Raw genomic sequence first — 18,016 nt, forward strand, 5'->3', positions numbered from 1 at the left:
CACCCCCCAGCAGTGCAGGGGCACCCTCCACCAGGCCCCCACTCATGTCTCCCACCACCCCCACCCCCCAGCCACCAGGGGCAGCCTCCACCAGGCCCCCACTCATGTCTCCCACCACCCCCACCCCCCAGCAGTGCAGGGGCAGCCTCCACCAGGCCCCCACTCATGTCTCTTACCACCCTCACCCCCCAGCATCCAGGGGCACCCTCCACCAGGCCCCCACTCATGTCCCCCTGCACCCCCACCCCCCAGCAGTGCAGGGGCACCCTCCACCAGGCCCCCACTCATGTCTCCCACCACCCCCACCCCCCAGCCACCAGGGGCAGCCTCCACCAGGCCCCCACTCATGTCTCCCACTACCCCCACCCCCCAGCAGTGCAGGGGCAGCCTCCACCAGGCCCCCACTCATGTCTCCCACCACCCCCACCCCCCAGCATCCAGGGGCACCCTCCACCAGGCCCCCACTCATGTCCCCCTGCACCCCCACCCCGCAGCAGTGCAGGGGCACCCTCCACCAGGCCCCCACTCATGTCTCCCACCACCCCCACCCCCCCAGCCACCAGGGGCAGCCTCCACCAGGCCCCCACTCATGTCTCCCACCACCCCCACCCCCCAGCATCCAGGGTCACCCTCCACCAGGCCCCCACTCATGTCTCCCACCACCCCCACCCCCCAGCAGTGCAGGGGCGCCCTCCACCAGGCCCCCACTCATGTCTCCCACCACCCCCAACCCCCAGCATTCAAGGGCACTCTTCACCAGGCCCCCACCCATGTCTCCCACCACCCCCACCCCTCACCCACCATGGGCAGCCTCCGCCAGGCCCCCACTCATGTCTCCCACCCACCCCCACCCCCCCAGCAGTGTGGGGCACCCTCCACCAGGCCCCCACTCATGTCTCCCACCACCCCCACCCCCCAGCCACCAGGGGCAGCCTCCACCAGGCCCCCACTCATGTCTCCCACCACCCCCACCTCCCAGCAGTGCAGGAGCAGCCTCCACCAGGCCCCCACTCATGTCTCCCACCACCCCCACCCCCCAGCATCCAGGGGCACCCTCCACCAGGCCCCCACTCATGTCTCCCACCACCCCCACCCCCCAGCATCCAGGGGCACCCTCCACCAGGCCTCCACCCATGTCTCCCACCACCCCCACCCCCCACCCACCATGGGCAGCCTCCGCCAGGCCCCCACTCATGTCTCCCACCCACCCCCACCCCCCCAGCAGTGTGGAGCACCCTCCACCAGGCTCCCACCCAAGTCTACAACCACCCCCACCCCCCACCCACCATGGGCAGCCCCCACTAGGCCCCCACTCATGTCCAACTCATGTCTCCCACCACCCCCACCCCCCAGCAGTGCAGGGGCACCCTCCACCAGGCCCCCACTCATGTCCCCCTGCACCCCCACCCCCCAGCATCCAGGGGCACCCTCCACCAGGCCCCCACTCATGTCTCCCACCACCCCCACCCCCCAGCATCCAGGGGCACCCTCCACCAGGCACCCACTCATGTCCCCCTGCACCCCCACCCCCCAGCAGTGCAGGGGCACCCTCCACCAGGCCCCCACTCATGTCTCCCACCACCCCCACCCCCCAGCCACCAGGGGCAGCCTCCACCAGGCCCCCACTCATGTCCCCTTGCACCCCCACCCCCCAGCAGTCATGGGGCAGCCTCCACCAGGCCCCCACTCATGTCCCCTTGCACCCCCACCCCCCAGCAGTGCAGGGGCACCCTCCACCAGGCCCCCACTCATGTCTCCCACCACCCCCACCCCCCAGCAGTGCAGGGGCAGCCTCCACCAGGCCCCCACTCATGTCTCCCACCACCCCCACAACCCCCAGCAGTGCAGGGGCAGCCTCCACCAGGCCCCCACTCATGTCCCCCACCACCCCCACCCCCCACATCCAGGGGCACCCTCCACCAGGCCCCCACTCATGTCTCCCACCACCCCCACCCCCCAGCAGTGCAGGGGCAGCCTCCACCAGGCCCCCACTCATGTCCCCTTGCACCCCCACCCCCCAGCATCCAGGGGCACCCTCCACCAGGCCCCCACTCATGTCCCCCTGCACCCCCACCCCCCAGCAGTGCAGGGGCACCCTCCACCAGGCCCCCACTCATGTCCCCCTGCACCCCCACCCCCCAGCATCCAAGGGCACCCTCCACCAGGCCCCCACTCATGTCCCCCTGCACCCCCACCCCCCAGCAGTGCAGGGGCACCCTCCACCAGGCCCCCACTCATGTCGGCCACCACCCCCACCCCCCTGCAGTGCAGGGGCACCCTCCACCAGGCCCCCACTCATGTCCCCCTGCACCCAGGTCCTCACAATCCCCAATCATGTGCGTTATGGTCAGCCTCCACAGCCAAAAAGCCCTACCAAGTACCCATTCACCCACATGGAAATGGAAATTACATGTTACACCCCCAATGTTCATAAAGCAAATGAACCCATGTCCGTCACACACAATGGTTGCAAATGAATGGGAAAACACCCAACATGACATGCATGAAACCAATGAGATGATACCACACAGTGAAGTATGAAAACAAAATTGTATTAAAAAAAATTGAATGCAAATGAAATGAAACAAACTACAATGGCAATGAAAAAAAGATAAGCTGCATGTCCGTCCAAAAAAATCAAAACTACAAATCCAAATCCAAAAAAATGTTGTTCAAAGTCACATTAACAATAAAATCAATCCGAGAGATAAAAATAAATGCAAAGGCCATTGCTCCATGGAGAATAAATCAAAAATAAAAAAATAAAACAATCCAATGAAGAACTATGTACAAAACATCCAAGGGTCCATGAGCCCAACTGAACAAAGGAAACCTACAAAAAACCCTAACTAAAATGCAACAATATACAAAAAGTGGAGCAGTGTCCGTCGACTCCAAATCATAAGAAGAAACAAATGAAACCTAAAACTAAAGAACTATATACAAAGGCGGCGGTCAAGCCTAGCGGCTCACTCCGTGGTGTTCCGGGCCAGGGCATCATCAAACTCCTCGTCTATGTCCCGGAGGCGGTCCTGTTCCATGGCCCCGAGGGTCCGCAGGGACGACGCCATCTGCTCCTCCAACCCCCTGCGGATTGCCTCGAGGCACTCGGCCCACCTCAGGGCCCTCCGCATGGAGTTCTCCGCCCTGACCATCGTGAGCCGCGCCTCTTCCGCCCGCCGCCGCTCCGCACCTATCTGCTGGCCCAACCGCAGTCACACGGAAGACACTTCCTGTCCTGGGTCCTCCTGCCCTCTGGCCGATGCCTGCCCCTCCGATGTTGATGGCCCCGAGCCATGATGCCTCCCACGTTGACTCTGCTGCTGCCTCCGACGCAAATGCCTCTGCCAGCACGACGGCATCCAGGCTGATGGAATCCACCAACGCCGTCGTGCACGTGCCCTGCCTGATGATGCCAGCACATCCTCCATCTGCTGGGGTACAGTTGCTGTGGTGTCCACCCCTGCTGGACCTCCGACTCCCGACTGTGGCAGGGATGGGATCCCCACCGAGCTGGCTGCATTGGTCAGGGCAGGTCCACAGGGGGCCCTGGTGGCATCTGGGCCGGAAGACGGCAAGGAGAACGACCGGCGTATAGCCTCCACAGAGGAGGAGAGGGCCGCCAGATTGGCCGACACATGCAGGAAACCCCCGAACATGGAAGATCCCAATTGGGCCACGTCGGCACGGTGCTCTTCGTGATGATGTGCGTGCTCCTCCCGGGAAGCACGCACGTCATCACGAATTGCACCCGCGCGCATCGCGACCCCAATCAGGACCTTCTCCATACGGACACGGGTCCCCTCGTCCGCAGGTGGAGGGGAGTCAGGTGACATGGACATCCCCTCTACCTGCGGACGGGCCTGGGACGGGGCATCCCTGCTGGTGCATGGTGGTGCACTCACAGGGTCAGGGACAGCGACATGCACAGGCCCCTCCACGGTGACCTGTGCTGCCTCCTGCCCCTGCCCCTGGACTGCACCACTTGCACCAGCAGGGATGCCCCCACCAGGCCCCATGTGTGCCTCAGTGGCGGCCTCCTCTGTGGAAACCACCAACCTGGATGGCTCCTCACCGTCTTCCGCCGTAGCAGGCCCCTGTGGGGGTTCACCCACCCCTTCCGCTGCAGCCGTGGGGGCATCCCCGCCACCTTGCTCCACAGCGCCGTCTCCACCCTCTTCTTCACTAGCCGCTGCGTAGAGGGAGACATAGAACACAAGCATCAGGGTACTGTTCAATGGTCCCCTAGACAGGAAGCAATAGCAGATGAGTACCACTGTCAAAGTACACTTCCATCATGTCCCTCCACAACACATGGGTCAGTCCAGGCAAAACACACACAGTAACAGGCATGGTGCATGCCATGGACATTTCCATACATGTCCAATGGACTCTTGAAACAGACAATGATATGGAACTCACATGCATCATGGGTCATGCCTATCACATGCACACACTTCACCTCAGTCACATCCATCTGGCCTCATACACCCCAAACACAGCGGATACAAGGGTAACTAGGCTGCATCAGTGAATCTGTGCATTGTCACACACATGTGTCATGCATCCATGGCATTCACAAGTCACAGACACGCAGGTCAGGCACACAGACATGGCTACCATATATGTACCTGGCATCAGCACCCATCCCTCACCCCCACCCATGTCCAGGAACAGAGACTGGCATGCTCTCATGTGTAAAATCTGCATAGGGCTCCCCATGTGGCATTTAAACACATGCAACAACCATGTGGTTCACACATCACTGGTCGCACATGCATTACCATGATGTCCCTGCACACATACATGCATACATGGCCTATGTCACACATACAGGCAAGTATCAGACAACCAGCACACCGCAACATGCCCTGTCTCACACAGCAATGCTTGGACACTTACCGCTCAACTCCAGACGGGTCTCCCTCTCAAGGATCTGGGCGTGGAGCGCTGGGCGTACACGTTCCAGGACCCTCATCTGGATGGAACTCATGCGGCCCCGGCCCCCCTCCACGAGGCGCCGGGCCTTCACGAGGGTCCTGGACCTCAAGTCCTCCCAGCGATTCTTGATCTTCTGGACGTCGCGGGTTGCCACCCCCTCCGCGTTGATGGCAACCACACAGTCGGCCCAGATCCTCTCCCGTCCTTCCTTGCTGGTGCGGGACGATCCAAAGAGGGCATCATACTGCCCCAGGACATGCTCCACCAGGACACCAACTTCGGTGGCAGTGAAGCTGGTGCCCCTCTGCCCCTCTGGCCTGGGGTTGCCACTGGTGCCAGATGTGGAAGTGCCCGGCATGGCAACCCCAGAGGCAGGAGTGGGTGGGCAACTGGGTCCTGGGGCTGGGCTGTGGAGCGATGTTATCCCAGTCGGGAGTCTTCAGTTCCAGCAGGGGTGGACACAGCAACTGGACCCCTGCAGATGGCTGATGTGCAGGCACCAAATGGCAGGGCACGGTGGCAGCAGGCAGGCAGGCAGGCAGGCAGCAGCAGCAGATGGCCCGTGGGAGGCTGCTCGGGGCACTGGGGGGCAGTAATTCGGCCTTCTGGGCAGGAGCGTGGTCTTCCGTGTGTTTTCGCGTGGCCAGCTTGATACGGAGTGATTTGGCACGTGAAAATCCTGCACGTCAGCGTGAAATTCGAGCAAAGGCCCTTAGCGCGTAAGCGCGTCAGCACGCATACGTGATTCTATTGGACCAAAGGCCCTCAGCGTGTAAGCGCGTCTGTGACGTGACCCGTACGGGTGTTTCCCTCATAGCACGTGATGACGGAGCACACGTGGAAAGACTGCACGTCAGAGTGTCATCGCGTGTAATTGGACAAAAGTGCGCGTACACACGATTGGCCTATGTACGTGTATTTCAGGGGTGCACGGGCACTTACACACGCGAGTACATCAGCGCACGTGTATACCGGGGTGCGCGGGAATTTCCACACGCTATTGGCCTGGGTACTGGATTTCAGGGGTGCGCGGGAAGTTTCACACGCTCGCCTACAACACGCGCAAAGAAACACGTACGCCAGTAGGAAGCAGGCATACGTCGACCCGCGACGCATAAATTTGCGCGCAAACAAAATAACAAGCTCAGACGCCAGGATGAATATACTGTTCCTAGCAGCAGTGGCCGTGGGCTACCAAAGGAGGAGGAGGAGGATAGTCAGGGCCAGAATATTCACACCCAGAACCAGCCTTTTCGGGATGCCTGATGACCAGGTGTATGGGAGGTACAGGTTTCCACCACACATAATACTGGACCTGATGAGTGAGTGGGAGGATGACCTCACATCACCCACCCTGTGCTCCCAAGCACTCAGCCCCCTGGAGAAGGTCCTCAATGTACTGCACTTCTTAGCCACTGGATCATTTCAGCAGACAAGTGCCTTAGTGGGTGGGGTGTCACAGGCCACGCAGTCACGCTGCCTACACCAGGTCTTGAACATCATCACTGCACGCCCATCAGTCCGCAGGCACATATACCTGCCCAGAACACCTGCAGAAAGGCATGCTGCCGCCCTGGATTTTTACGGTGTGGCACGATTCCCCAAAGTGCTAGGTGCCATCGACTGCACCCATGTGGCTCTACGTCCCCCCACGGCATCTGAGCACATCTATAGGAACCGCAAGCACTGGTATTCCATCAACGTGCAGGTAGTATGTAACGCCAAGGGAATCATCACCTCAGTATATGCCAACTATCCCGGGTCCACCCACGACAGCTTCATTTACCGAATGTCCACCCTAAGCCGGGACCTAGAAGCTGGGCGGCATGGCGATACATGGCTGATTGGTGAGTATGAATGCCACTGCACATGCATGCATGTCGGATACTGAGCAAGGTCACAACCCCACCAATGATACCAATCACCACCTCCACAGGGGACAGTGCCTACCCTCTCAGCCCCCACATGATGACGCCAATTCGGAACCCCACCACGCCACCCGAGGTAAGATATAACACAGCCCACATTGCAACCCGGGGCATAGTGGAGCGCACATTCGGAGTGCTTAAGTCACGCTTTCGCTCCCTTGACCGTTCTGGCGGGCAGCTGTTATACGCTCCCCCAGTAGTGTGCAGGATCATAGTGGCAGCATGTGTCCTGCACAACGTTGCAACACGCCGGGGCCTGGCTGTGGACATGGTGGTGGCCCCACATCCCCAACCACATGCACGGCCGCTGCACATGGGAGGGGAAAGGGCACGAGGGGAGGCAGCCCGTACACAGCTAGTGGCTAATTACTTCACCTAGAAATCACACCCCGGTGGAGTGCACACTGCCCTGGCACATACCATCTGACAATCAATGATGACTCAACCTGACACTGATCCTGAATGTCTGGAGAATCAACCGTCAAAACCATATCAGCCTGAGATTGTTCACCTGGAAGTGTTACAATGTGTGCATCCCTACCTACACAGACACCACCAATGCAGTTTTGTGAAAAAACACATTCAAGCAGCTAAAATGAATACCCACTTGCAAAATGCAACATGAGGACAGTGCCATGTCACCCAACCCATCCCCAGCACCGCCACACGACACACCGTGCCATGTCATGCTATGTGCAGGTAAACAAAGTAATCCCCACAACATGACACAAGTGTCACAATGTACAGTGTCCCTAATTGAAACTCGTGACACCTGAAATGCTCACAGGAATGCAGGACCAACAACACACTTGAGCAGGTATTTAGCAATAACACTTATCAGCCACTGACCCTCTAAACTACCATTAACATGACATTACGAATGTAAGGAATTAGTAGTCTCACCACCTGGAAATGCCTGCACTCCCACCACTTCCAACTGTACAGTGTTGCCGCCAAGTAGAGTTGTAGGTGCACTGCTGCCAACATGGACCCCATCTCCAAAGTAGAGGGCCTTGTGTAGACATGAGGAAAGGACCTGCAAATTAGGAGGTAGACACGGATGATGAGTTACACATCAATGCAACATGCAGTGTACAACACAACAGCAATATGCACTAGGAATGTATACACAGTATTGACTAGACTACCCACACATGTAGTGGGAGTCCAATGTCACCATGTACGTCAATGTCACTTGGGCACACCCTTTGCAAGCCCATGGAAACGGGAAGCAGGAGGGGTGTGTGTGACAAAAACCCAAGCATCTGAACCAAATACATGACAAGCCTGCATGTGGCCAGCCACAATGCAGTGTATGCCCACAGGAGCCACGGAAGGCAACACATTGTCCCAAAAATAAATAAATAAATAAATAAATAAATTGCCATTAATGGGCCCGGGGGGTTGGGGAGGCCACCCAGGAGGTCCGAGGACAGGGTGCACACCAAAACCCACCTGTGTGGATCTTGGGAAAAAAAAACACCTCCATGGGCTCATGGCCCACACGGCTACCCTATTGTGGGAGTATCACTGCTGTCGCTATTATCACCCTGTGCAGCTGCATCCGGAGGTGGTTGCACTATGGGAGGCAGCCCACGCAAGGCCCTAGTCTGTTCCTCCATGGCTGCAAGCATGCGGGTGTGGTAGGTCTCATTCTGGAGGATGAGTGTGCGGAGGTCCCCATGCAACAACTCACGGGATGCCCGGACCTCTGCCCTAGTTGCCTGCATCTCAGCTGAGAGCGTACGGGTGAGACGCTCAAGCTGCTGTTCTGTCCTTCAGTTTGTTGAAGCCTCAAGCTCAACAAGAGTCGTCCTGAGGTGAAGGAGCTCCTGCCTCAGGGCTTCCCTGTGGCCCTGGGACTCTATGGAGATGGCTTCCTGCAGAGTCGCCAGTGCCGCCCGCCTGTCCCTGTTGGACGCCAACATGTCCTCCCTGTGTGACTGGCAGATGGAGTCGGTTGCCTGCTGTAGTCGCTCCATCAGCCTTTCGGGGGGACAATGGAAGTGGCCACCCTATCCATGGCCTGAGCCATCATCTCTGATGATGCTGCCTGTTGGGTTGCCATACCGTAAATGGATTGCTCCCATGCGGTATTGCCAGGTGGCGTACGGCCACCACGTCGGCGGGCACCACACCTGTCTGGGGCAAGGCGAACTGCGCCTTGCTGTGCCGGCACTGCCTGAGGCTGCAGGACTGCATTCCCCCTCTGATCTGCTGGCCCAGGAACAGGATCAGATGTCGCGGAGTGTGACCCTGCATCCGTAACCACCAAAGGCGTAGCTGGCAACACTGACATCCCCATTGAGGGTTCTGACCCTGGTGCTAGTGGGTGGGACAGAACAGAATCCCTCCCAGGAACACTCACCTGCGACGGCACGTAGGTCTCATCATCCGAATCAACACCTGAGTACAGCTCGGGGGAGGTGCAGCCAGAGACACCCCTTGAGAGCACGACCTGCAGCAGTTGTGGGTTCTCACCCACCACCACACCACGTCCCTCACTGGTGGTCGGTCGGCCCTCGGACCCCTCCTGGGTCTGCACCATCTCCACAACCCCAGCAGTATCAGGTGCGTCTTCCCCTGCAAAGACATAAAAGAAAACAAATGGAAACAGGCATTAGCACCATGGCACACAATGAGGGCTGAGAAGCAAGAGAACCAGTACTTGATTGACACATGTCCCACATGACTAAAACCCTCCCATGCATGCACCCTCACTGCGTATGAAGGGCAGGCAAATGGCACACACTGATGACACCAAGATGGAAGATGAACACATTTTCTGCATGCTGCCTGGCAGTGGCATCACACATTGGCCTGTGATTGCCAGGTGAAATACACATGCCATCACACAGATGGCATGTACCATTGCTATTGAGTGAAGATGGAGAGGAGGGCAGCACTTATTCATTCAGTCCAGTTCCCGCATGTAATAGCTTTTCTAATTCAAACAGGTCTGATTTTTCACCTGGAGCTGCCAGTCCAAAATGGTCCGATTGCACAGGGACATGTGTGAACAAATGATATCCAGGTAACAAAGTCACTCCACTTTACCATAGCCGTGTCAGACATGTGACTACAGGACTGAGAAATGCCTAGTAAAAGTGGTGGAATGCAAACAATCTGCCTGAATGAACAGAGAAAAATAAGCAACAATGTTGTGGCAAGGTGACACTACAAGGGCAACTGGCGTGCTGTTGGCCTAGATGTCTACTGTTGGCAGAAGGGATACTGCTATGGCCAAATGCTGCTGCGCAGAATATATTGCATGAAGCACATGGGTGACCCAAACGACTCAGGCGCACACACCCTCACCTGGCACACAAACAGAAGCCCTCACACACACACCATGCACATGGATGACACACACATGCATGTGCACTCAGCGGACAATGCCTCATAATCAGGCAGATCTCCCACGCCTTGGATCTGTTCCTCCGTGACGTAGGTCCCAGCAACTGACTCATGTGGAGTGAGTTCCATGTCTTCTACTGGAGACCCACCTCCAGTCACTAGAGTTGCGGCATGACTTGAGGCCAGCTTATTCTTTGCCCTGCGCTTTAGGTCATTCCAGCGCTTATAGCAATCATTGGCTGTGCGCCTCACGATTCCAAGGGCACTTACGATGTCCGCAACGGTCTGCCAGTGTGCCTGGCGTTGTGCAGGTGTGGGCTTGGATCCTGCAACAATGACCATCTCGTTATCATGTGCGGACACATACTCGACAAGTGCCTTCAGTTCGGCATCCGTGAAGCTGGGCTTCCTCGACGGGCCGGACTGTGTAGCCGTGTCTGGGGCATCAGCCTGTGCCGGACGAGCACTCTTCCTCTTCCGCTTGGAAGGTGGTGGTGATCCTGAGTGTCCTGCGCCGCTCTGGACACTAGGGGCAGGAGCCCTGGTGGACTCTGTATCAGGAGTGTGGGATTGCACACTCAGCATGGGAGTTGGTGCAGGCATTGGCTCAAGTGTAATGGTGTCAGGGGGAATGTCAGCAGGATGGACTAGGACCGACACTGTCCTGGCTGGGTGTGTGAGAGCTGGGGTGGATGGAGCCGCAGCTGCCCCTGCAGCCTCTCCACCCTGTCTACTTGGGGCAGCAGATGACCTTGCTGCCCCTGATCCACGTGGCCTGATGACATCAACGTGCACCAGCGCACGTGTCATAGGCCTGCTGACCTGGAAGTCAGCCATGGAGTCAGCCAGGTCTGGTGCCACAATGGGCTGGTCCAACAAGGGCTGAGCATGGATGGTGTCAGCCACATCAGCCTCAACCATGGGGGGGGGGGATTATGGGCGCCCTTGACCGGTCCTCCACACATGGGGGTACAGGGTCACCCTGCAAGTAACGACCACGTCCCCTACCGGATCCACCACGGCCACCACTTGTGGCTCGTCCACCTTTGCCACCCTTACGGAATCCTCGCCTCCCAACCATGGCACTGATGTTAATGTGCGTATGGGAGTGGCTGTAAACTATTGTCCTGGGCAATTGGGGGTCAAAGGGGTTGGGTACCAGATGGTAATTGTACCCTAGTGCTCTAGCAAGGCTGAATGTGACCCCTGGGGAAAGATGACGGGTCACGCAACGCACAGGAAGCCCAAAAAAGGGAGATGACGTGCACGCAACCCCTCCTAGACCACGTGTGCGGAAAAAAAAACCTGCACTACGCTGTGGCACCCAGTAACACAAGAATGAACGTATGCGTGTCACACGCAGCCTAGAATGACCTCTGAAGGGGTAGGCTACACACGGGGCAAGCACAGATGTTAGATACGTGCGTGACTCACCGTCTGCCAGGAAAAAGAGCGTGAAAAAGAAGCGCGTTTGGTTGGCAACACCCCCGCCAAAAGAAGATTTGTACGCTGTCTGAGGAGACAGGACAACAGTAGAAGGGAACACTGTTTGAGGGAACAGGCCCAGGAAAACCAGAAAAAGAGAAAAAAGAGAAAAAGCTGTCAGAGGTAACAGGGAGTACGAACTTGAAACGCTGTGAAGTAAATCGCGTGTGAAACGACAAGAAGTACAGAATTCACCCACTCGCTCTCCACGAAAAGCACGTACAAGGAAATGGTGTTCTACACGTACCTTTTATGCAGGCCCACACGTCCAGCGTCACTTACGCCGCGTGTACACGCTAGGGCCATTTCCACCAATTTCACGCTTTGTCACTTCTGCGTGAAGGGCCATTTCCACCAATTACACGCTTTGTCACTTCCGCGTGTACGCGCTAAGGCCATTTCCACCAATTACACGCTTTGTCACTTCTATGTGTAGGCCCATTTCCACCAATTACACACTTTGTCACTTCCGCGTGTACGTGCTAAGGCCATTTCCACCAATTACACGCTTTGTCACTTCTGCGTGTAGGGCCATTTCCACCAATTACACGCTTTGTCACTTCCGCGTGTATGCGCTAAGGCCATTTCCACCAATTACACGCTTTGACACTCGGACGTGTCTTTCATTTTTTTAACACGCAACATTTCCAACGTGTGCCCTATTCAACGTGCACGTGACTTCATAGACGCGCATACGCTGGTGGCCTTTGGGCCAATGAATGTACAGTGTGCTGACGCGTTTACGCGCTAAGGGCCTTTCCTCGAATTACACGCAGACGTGTTGGATTTTCACGTGCAAAATCACTCCGTATCAAGCTGGCCACGCGTTCACACACGGAAGACCACGCTACTGCCAAGAAGGCCGAATTACTGCCCCCCAGAGCCCTGAGCACGCTCCCACCTGCCATCTGCTGCTGCCTGACTGCCTGCTGCCCACGTGCCCTGCCATTTGCTGCCTGCACATCAGCCAGGGGTGCTGTTGCTGTGACCACCCCTGCTGGAACCGAAGACTCCCGACTGCTTTTCCATCGCCCCACAGCCCAGCCCCAGGACCCAGTTGCCCACCCACTCCTGCCTCTGGGGTTGCCATGTCGGGCACTGCAACATCTGGCACCAGTGGCAACCCCCGGCCAAGGAGGCAGAGGGGCACCAGCTTCAGTGCCACCGAAGTTGGTGTCCTGGTGGAGCATGTCCTGGGGCAGTATGATGCCCTCTTCGGAAGGTTGCGCGCCGACAAGGAAGGAAGGACTCGGATCTGGATGGACATCGTGACTGCCATCAACGCGGAGGAGGTGGCAGTCCGCGACTACGAACGTGTCAGGAAGCTCTGGGAGGACTTCAGGTCCAGGACCTTCAACAAGGCCCGGCGCCTCCTGAAGGCAGCGGATGCTAACGGGCACCGGGGCCACTTGTCGGAAGATCAGATGAGGGTCCTGGAACGCATATCCCCAGCGCTCCACATCCAGGTCCTTGAGAAGCAGACCCGTCTGGAATCGAGCGGTAAGTGTACATGCATACTGATTGTAAGCTGTGCGTGTGGTGGTGTGCCAGGAGTGTGCAGGTTGAACATGTATTTTTATGTGGCCAAGTAGGGGGGGTGTACAGGGCCGTGAGGGTGACACATGCGAGGGGTCTCATGTGTGACACATGGATGGTGCTTGTGTGTGTGGGCTTGCATGGCACAGGATGTGGAGGAATGATTGTCAGGTGTGACATGGATGTCGATCAAAACACTGCGACAGTTGGCGGAGGTGTACACATGCATGCAAGTTTGGTGTTGTGTGTGCATGTGTAGTGTACTCCCTATGTTGCATGTAATGTGTGGATGACCTTTGGCTGCTCATGCTGTTGTATGTGAATGGATGGTGCTGGCTGTTGCAATATGGCTGTGGTATGGCTCATGTGTGCAAGTTGAAATGACATGTGTGTTGGGGATTGTGATGCCATGCCTGAGGTTTACCAATGCCACTCATGTATAACTGTCATGTGTGTATGAGTCCATTTTACAGTGCCCTGATGCCTGTGTTTTCTTTCTCCCTGTCTGCAGCGTCAACTGATGAAGAGGGCGGAGAAGGTGCTGTGGAGCACAGCGGCAGGGGTCGCACCACCAGCCGGAGACGCAAGGCCCGGATCCCCTCCCAGGTTGTGATCTCGTCGGGGAGTGAGGAGTCCGGTGCCGCGTCCCAGGCCGGAGCTGCCGAGGGGAGGTCCAAGAGGCGGAGGTTGGAGTTGGACTCCTCGGCAGCAGAAGGGGCAGCTGGGACCCCACAGGGCCCAACGGAGGAAGATGGCACGGAGTCATCCAGGTTGGTGGGGGGTTTGGTGGAGGAGGAGGCCGTGCAAGCGACAGTGGCGTGGTCTGGAGGTGGGGATTCCACTGGTGCTAGTGGTGCAGTGCAGGATCAGGGACAGGAGGCAGCACAGGCCGCCGCGGAGGTGCCTGTGTGCAATCCTGTCCCTGCTCCTGTCACTGCATCATCTTGCACCAGCGGGGATGCCTACCTCCAGACCTGTTCTCAGGGAGAGGATTGGCTTACAACACCTGGCCTTCCTCTCCCTGCGGATGTGGCTATCCTGCACCAGGTTGAGCCTGTCCAGGGTGGGGTGGCGTTGCGTCAACGGGCCATGCGAGCTGACCTGCAGTCTTTTCATGATGAGTCTGCACGTCTTCTCGCATGGCTCGTTGACCGCGTTGACCCACTGGGACAGCTCACCAGGGCTGGATTCCTCCGTTTCCTGGACCTTGTTCCGACCCCCTTCTCCACAGAACCCCCTATGCCCCAGTCGTCCTCCATGCCATCTTCCCACCCATGTGTCACCTGGGTGCCCTGTGGAGCTGCCTCCGACCGTGCGGCCAGGCTGGTGGACAACAGATCCCTGCCACAGTCGGGAGTCGGACGTCCAGCAGGGGTGGCCACATCAACGACTGCACCCCAGCTGGAGGAGTATGTGCAGGCACCATCTGACAGGGCACATGGACAGCAGCAGCTGCAGCAGCAGGAGGTGGGATCCACGATAGCTCGGGGCCTTCAACATCGGAGGGGCAGGCATCGGCCGGAGGGCAGGAGGACCCTGGACGGGAAGTGTCTTCCGTGTGGCAGCGGTTGGGCCACGCCATAGATGCGGAGCGGCGGCGGTCGGAGGAGGCGCGGCTCACGATGGTCAGGGCAGAGAACTCCATGCGGAGGGCCCTGAGGCAGGCCGAGTGCCTCGAGGCAATCCGCAGGGAGTTGGAGGTGAACATGTCGGCGTCCCTGCGGACCCTCGGGGCCATGGAACAGGACCGCCTCCGGGACATAGACGAGGAGTTCGATGATGCCCTGGCCCGGAACACCACTAAGTGAGCCGCTGGACTGGCCCGCCGCCATTGTATATAGTTATTTAGTGATAGGTTTCCTTTATAGTTTATTTTTATTTGGAGTCGACGGACACTGCTCCACCTTTTGTATATAGTTCCATTTTAGATAGGTTTTTTTTGTAGGTTTCATTTCTTCTCTTGGGATGATGGACCCTGAATACTTTGTACATAGTTGGACTTTGGATTTTTTACTATGAATATTTTTTCCCATGGAGCAATGGTTTTCTATTTCTTTTTTCCCTTCATTTCCTTTTCATGGACTTGAACTTTGGAAGATATTTTTTTGGATATTCATTTATTGATTTTAATTTGAAAAGGGACAGCCAGCTTAATTTTGTAATTATTTTACTTGTGTATCTTGGTTAATTTTGATTGCCATTGCTGTTGTTTTTAATACATTATTTGGATTTTTTCATTCTTCAATGTGTGGTTTCATCTCATTGTTTTCATGCATGTCATGATATGGGTTTTCAGGTTCACTTGCAACCATTGTGTGTGTGTGAGACACATGTGTTGATTTACATTGTTTCCATTGGAGTAGTATCATGGGCACATGTAATACTTGGTTGTGTCTTTGGGCTGTGGTGGCTGGCCATGAGGCACATGCTTGAGGATTGTCAGGGCCTGTGGGCAGGGGGACATGAGTGGGGGCCTGGCGGAGGCTGCCCATGGTGGCTGGGGGGTGGGGGTGGTGGGAGACATGGGTGGGGGCCTGGTGGAGGGTGCCCCTGCACTGCTGGGGGGTGGGGGTGGTGGGAGACATGAGTGGGGGCCTGGTGGAGGGTGCCCCTGCACTGCTGGGGGGTGGGGGTGGGTGGGAGACATGAGTGGGGGCCTGGTGGAGGCTGCCCATGGTGGCTGGGGGGTGGGGGTGGTGGGCGAGATGGGTGGGGGCCTGGTGGAGGGTGCCCCACACTGCTGGGGGGGTGGGGGTGGTGGGGGTGGTGGGAGACATGAGTGGGGGCCTGGCAGGGGCTGCCCATGGTGGGTGGGGGGTGGGGGTGGTGGGAGACATGGGTGGGGGCCTGGTGGAGGGTGCCCCACACTGCTGGGGGGGTGGGGGTGGTGGGAGACATGAGTGGGGGCCTGGTGGGGGCTGCCCATGGTGGCTGGGGGGTGGGGGGGTAGACACGGGTGGGAGCCTGGTGGAGGGTGCCCCTGCACTGCTGGGGGTGGGGGTGGGTGGGAGACATGAGTGGGGGCCTGGTGGAGAGTGCCCCACACTGCTGGGGGGGGGGGTGGGGGTGGTGGGAGACATGAGTGGGGGCCTGGCGGGGGCTGCCCATGGTGGCTGGGGGGTGGGGGGGTGGTAGACATGGGTGGGAGCCTGGTGGGGGCTGCCCCTGTACTGCTGGGGGGTAGGGGTGGGTGGGAGACATGAGTGGGGGCCTGGTGGGGGCTGCCCATGGTGGCTGGGGGGTGGGGGTGGTGGGAGACATGGGTGGGGGCCTGGTGGAGGGTGCCCCACACTGCTGGGGGGGGGGACGTGGGAGACATGAGTGGGGGCCTGGTGGAGGGTGCCCCTGCACTGCTGGGGGGTGGGGTGGTGGGAGACATGAGTGGGGGCCTGGTGGAGGGTGCCCCTGCACTGCTGGGGGGGTGGGGGTGGTGGGAGACATGAGTGGGGGCCTGGCGGAGGGTGCTCCTGGATGCTGGGGGGTGGGGGTGGTGGGAGACATGAGTGGGGGCCTGGTGGAGGGTGCCCCTGCACTGCTGGGGGGGTGGGGGTGGTGGGAGACATGAGTGGGTGCCTGGCGGGGGCTGCCCATGGTGGCTGGGGGGTGGGGGGGTAGACACGGGTGGGAGCCTGGTGGAGGGTGCCCCTGCACTGCTGGGGGTGGGGGTGGGTGGGAGACATGAGTGGGGGCCTGGTGGAGGGTGCCCCACACTGCTGGGGGAGTGGGGGTGGTGGGAGACATGAGTGGGGGCCTGGCGGGGGCTGCCCATGGTGGCTGGGGCGTGGGGGGGTGGTAGACATGGGTGGGAGCCTGGTGGGGGCTGCCCCTGCACTGCTGGGGGGTGGGGGTGGGTGGGAGACATGAGTGGGGGCCTGGTGGGGGCTGCCCATGGTGGCTGGGGGGTGGGGGTGGTGGTAGACATGGGTGGGAGCCTGGTGGAGGGTGCCCTGCACTGCTGGGGGGCGGGGGTGGTGGGAGACATGAGTGGGGGCCTGGCAGAGGCTGCCCATGGTGGCTGGGGGGTGGGGGTGGTGGTAGACATGGGTGGGGGCCTGGTGGAGGGTGCCCCACACTGCTGGGGGGGTGGGGGTGGTGGGAGACATGACTGGGGGCCTGGTGGAGGGTGCCCCTGCACTGCTGGGGGGGTGGAGGTGGTGGGAGACATGAGTGGGGGCCTGGTGGAGGGTGCCCCTGCACTGCTGGGGGGTGGGGGTGGTGGGAGACATGAGTGGGGGCCTGGCGGAGGGTGCCCCTGGATGCTGGGGGGTGGGGGTGGTGGGAGACATGAGTGGGGGCCTAGTGGAGGGTGCCCCTGCACTGCTGGGGGGGTGGGGGTGGTGGGAGACATAAGTGGGTGCCTGGCGGGGGCTGCCCATGGTGGCTGGGGGCTGGGGGGGGTAGACACGGGTGGGAGCCTGGTGGAGGGTGCCCCTGCACTGCTGGGGGGTGGGGGTGGGTGGGAGACATGAGTGGGGGCCTGGTGGAGGGTGCCCCACACTGCTGGGGGGGTGGGGGTGGTGGGAGACATGAGTGGGGGCCTGGCGGGGGCTGCCCATGGTGGCTGGGGGGTGGGGGGGTTTCAGACATGGGTGGGAGCCTGGTGGGGGCTGCCCCTGCACTGCTGGGGGGTGGGGGTGGGTGGGAGACATGAGTGGGGGCCTGGTGGTGGCTGCCCATGGTGGCTGGGGGGTGGGGGTGGTGGTAGACATGGGTGGGAGCCTGGTGGAGGGTGCCCCTGCACTGCTGGGGGGCGGGGGTGGTGGGAGACA

Source organism: Ambystoma mexicanum, chromosome 7p (assembly GCF_040938575.1).
Source record: "Ambystoma mexicanum isolate Mex_15411 chromosome 7p, UKY_AmexF1_1, whole genome shotgun sequence".
In the NCBI taxonomy this organism is placed as follows: Eukaryota; Metazoa; Chordata; class Amphibia; order Caudata; family Ambystomatidae; genus Ambystoma; species Ambystoma mexicanum.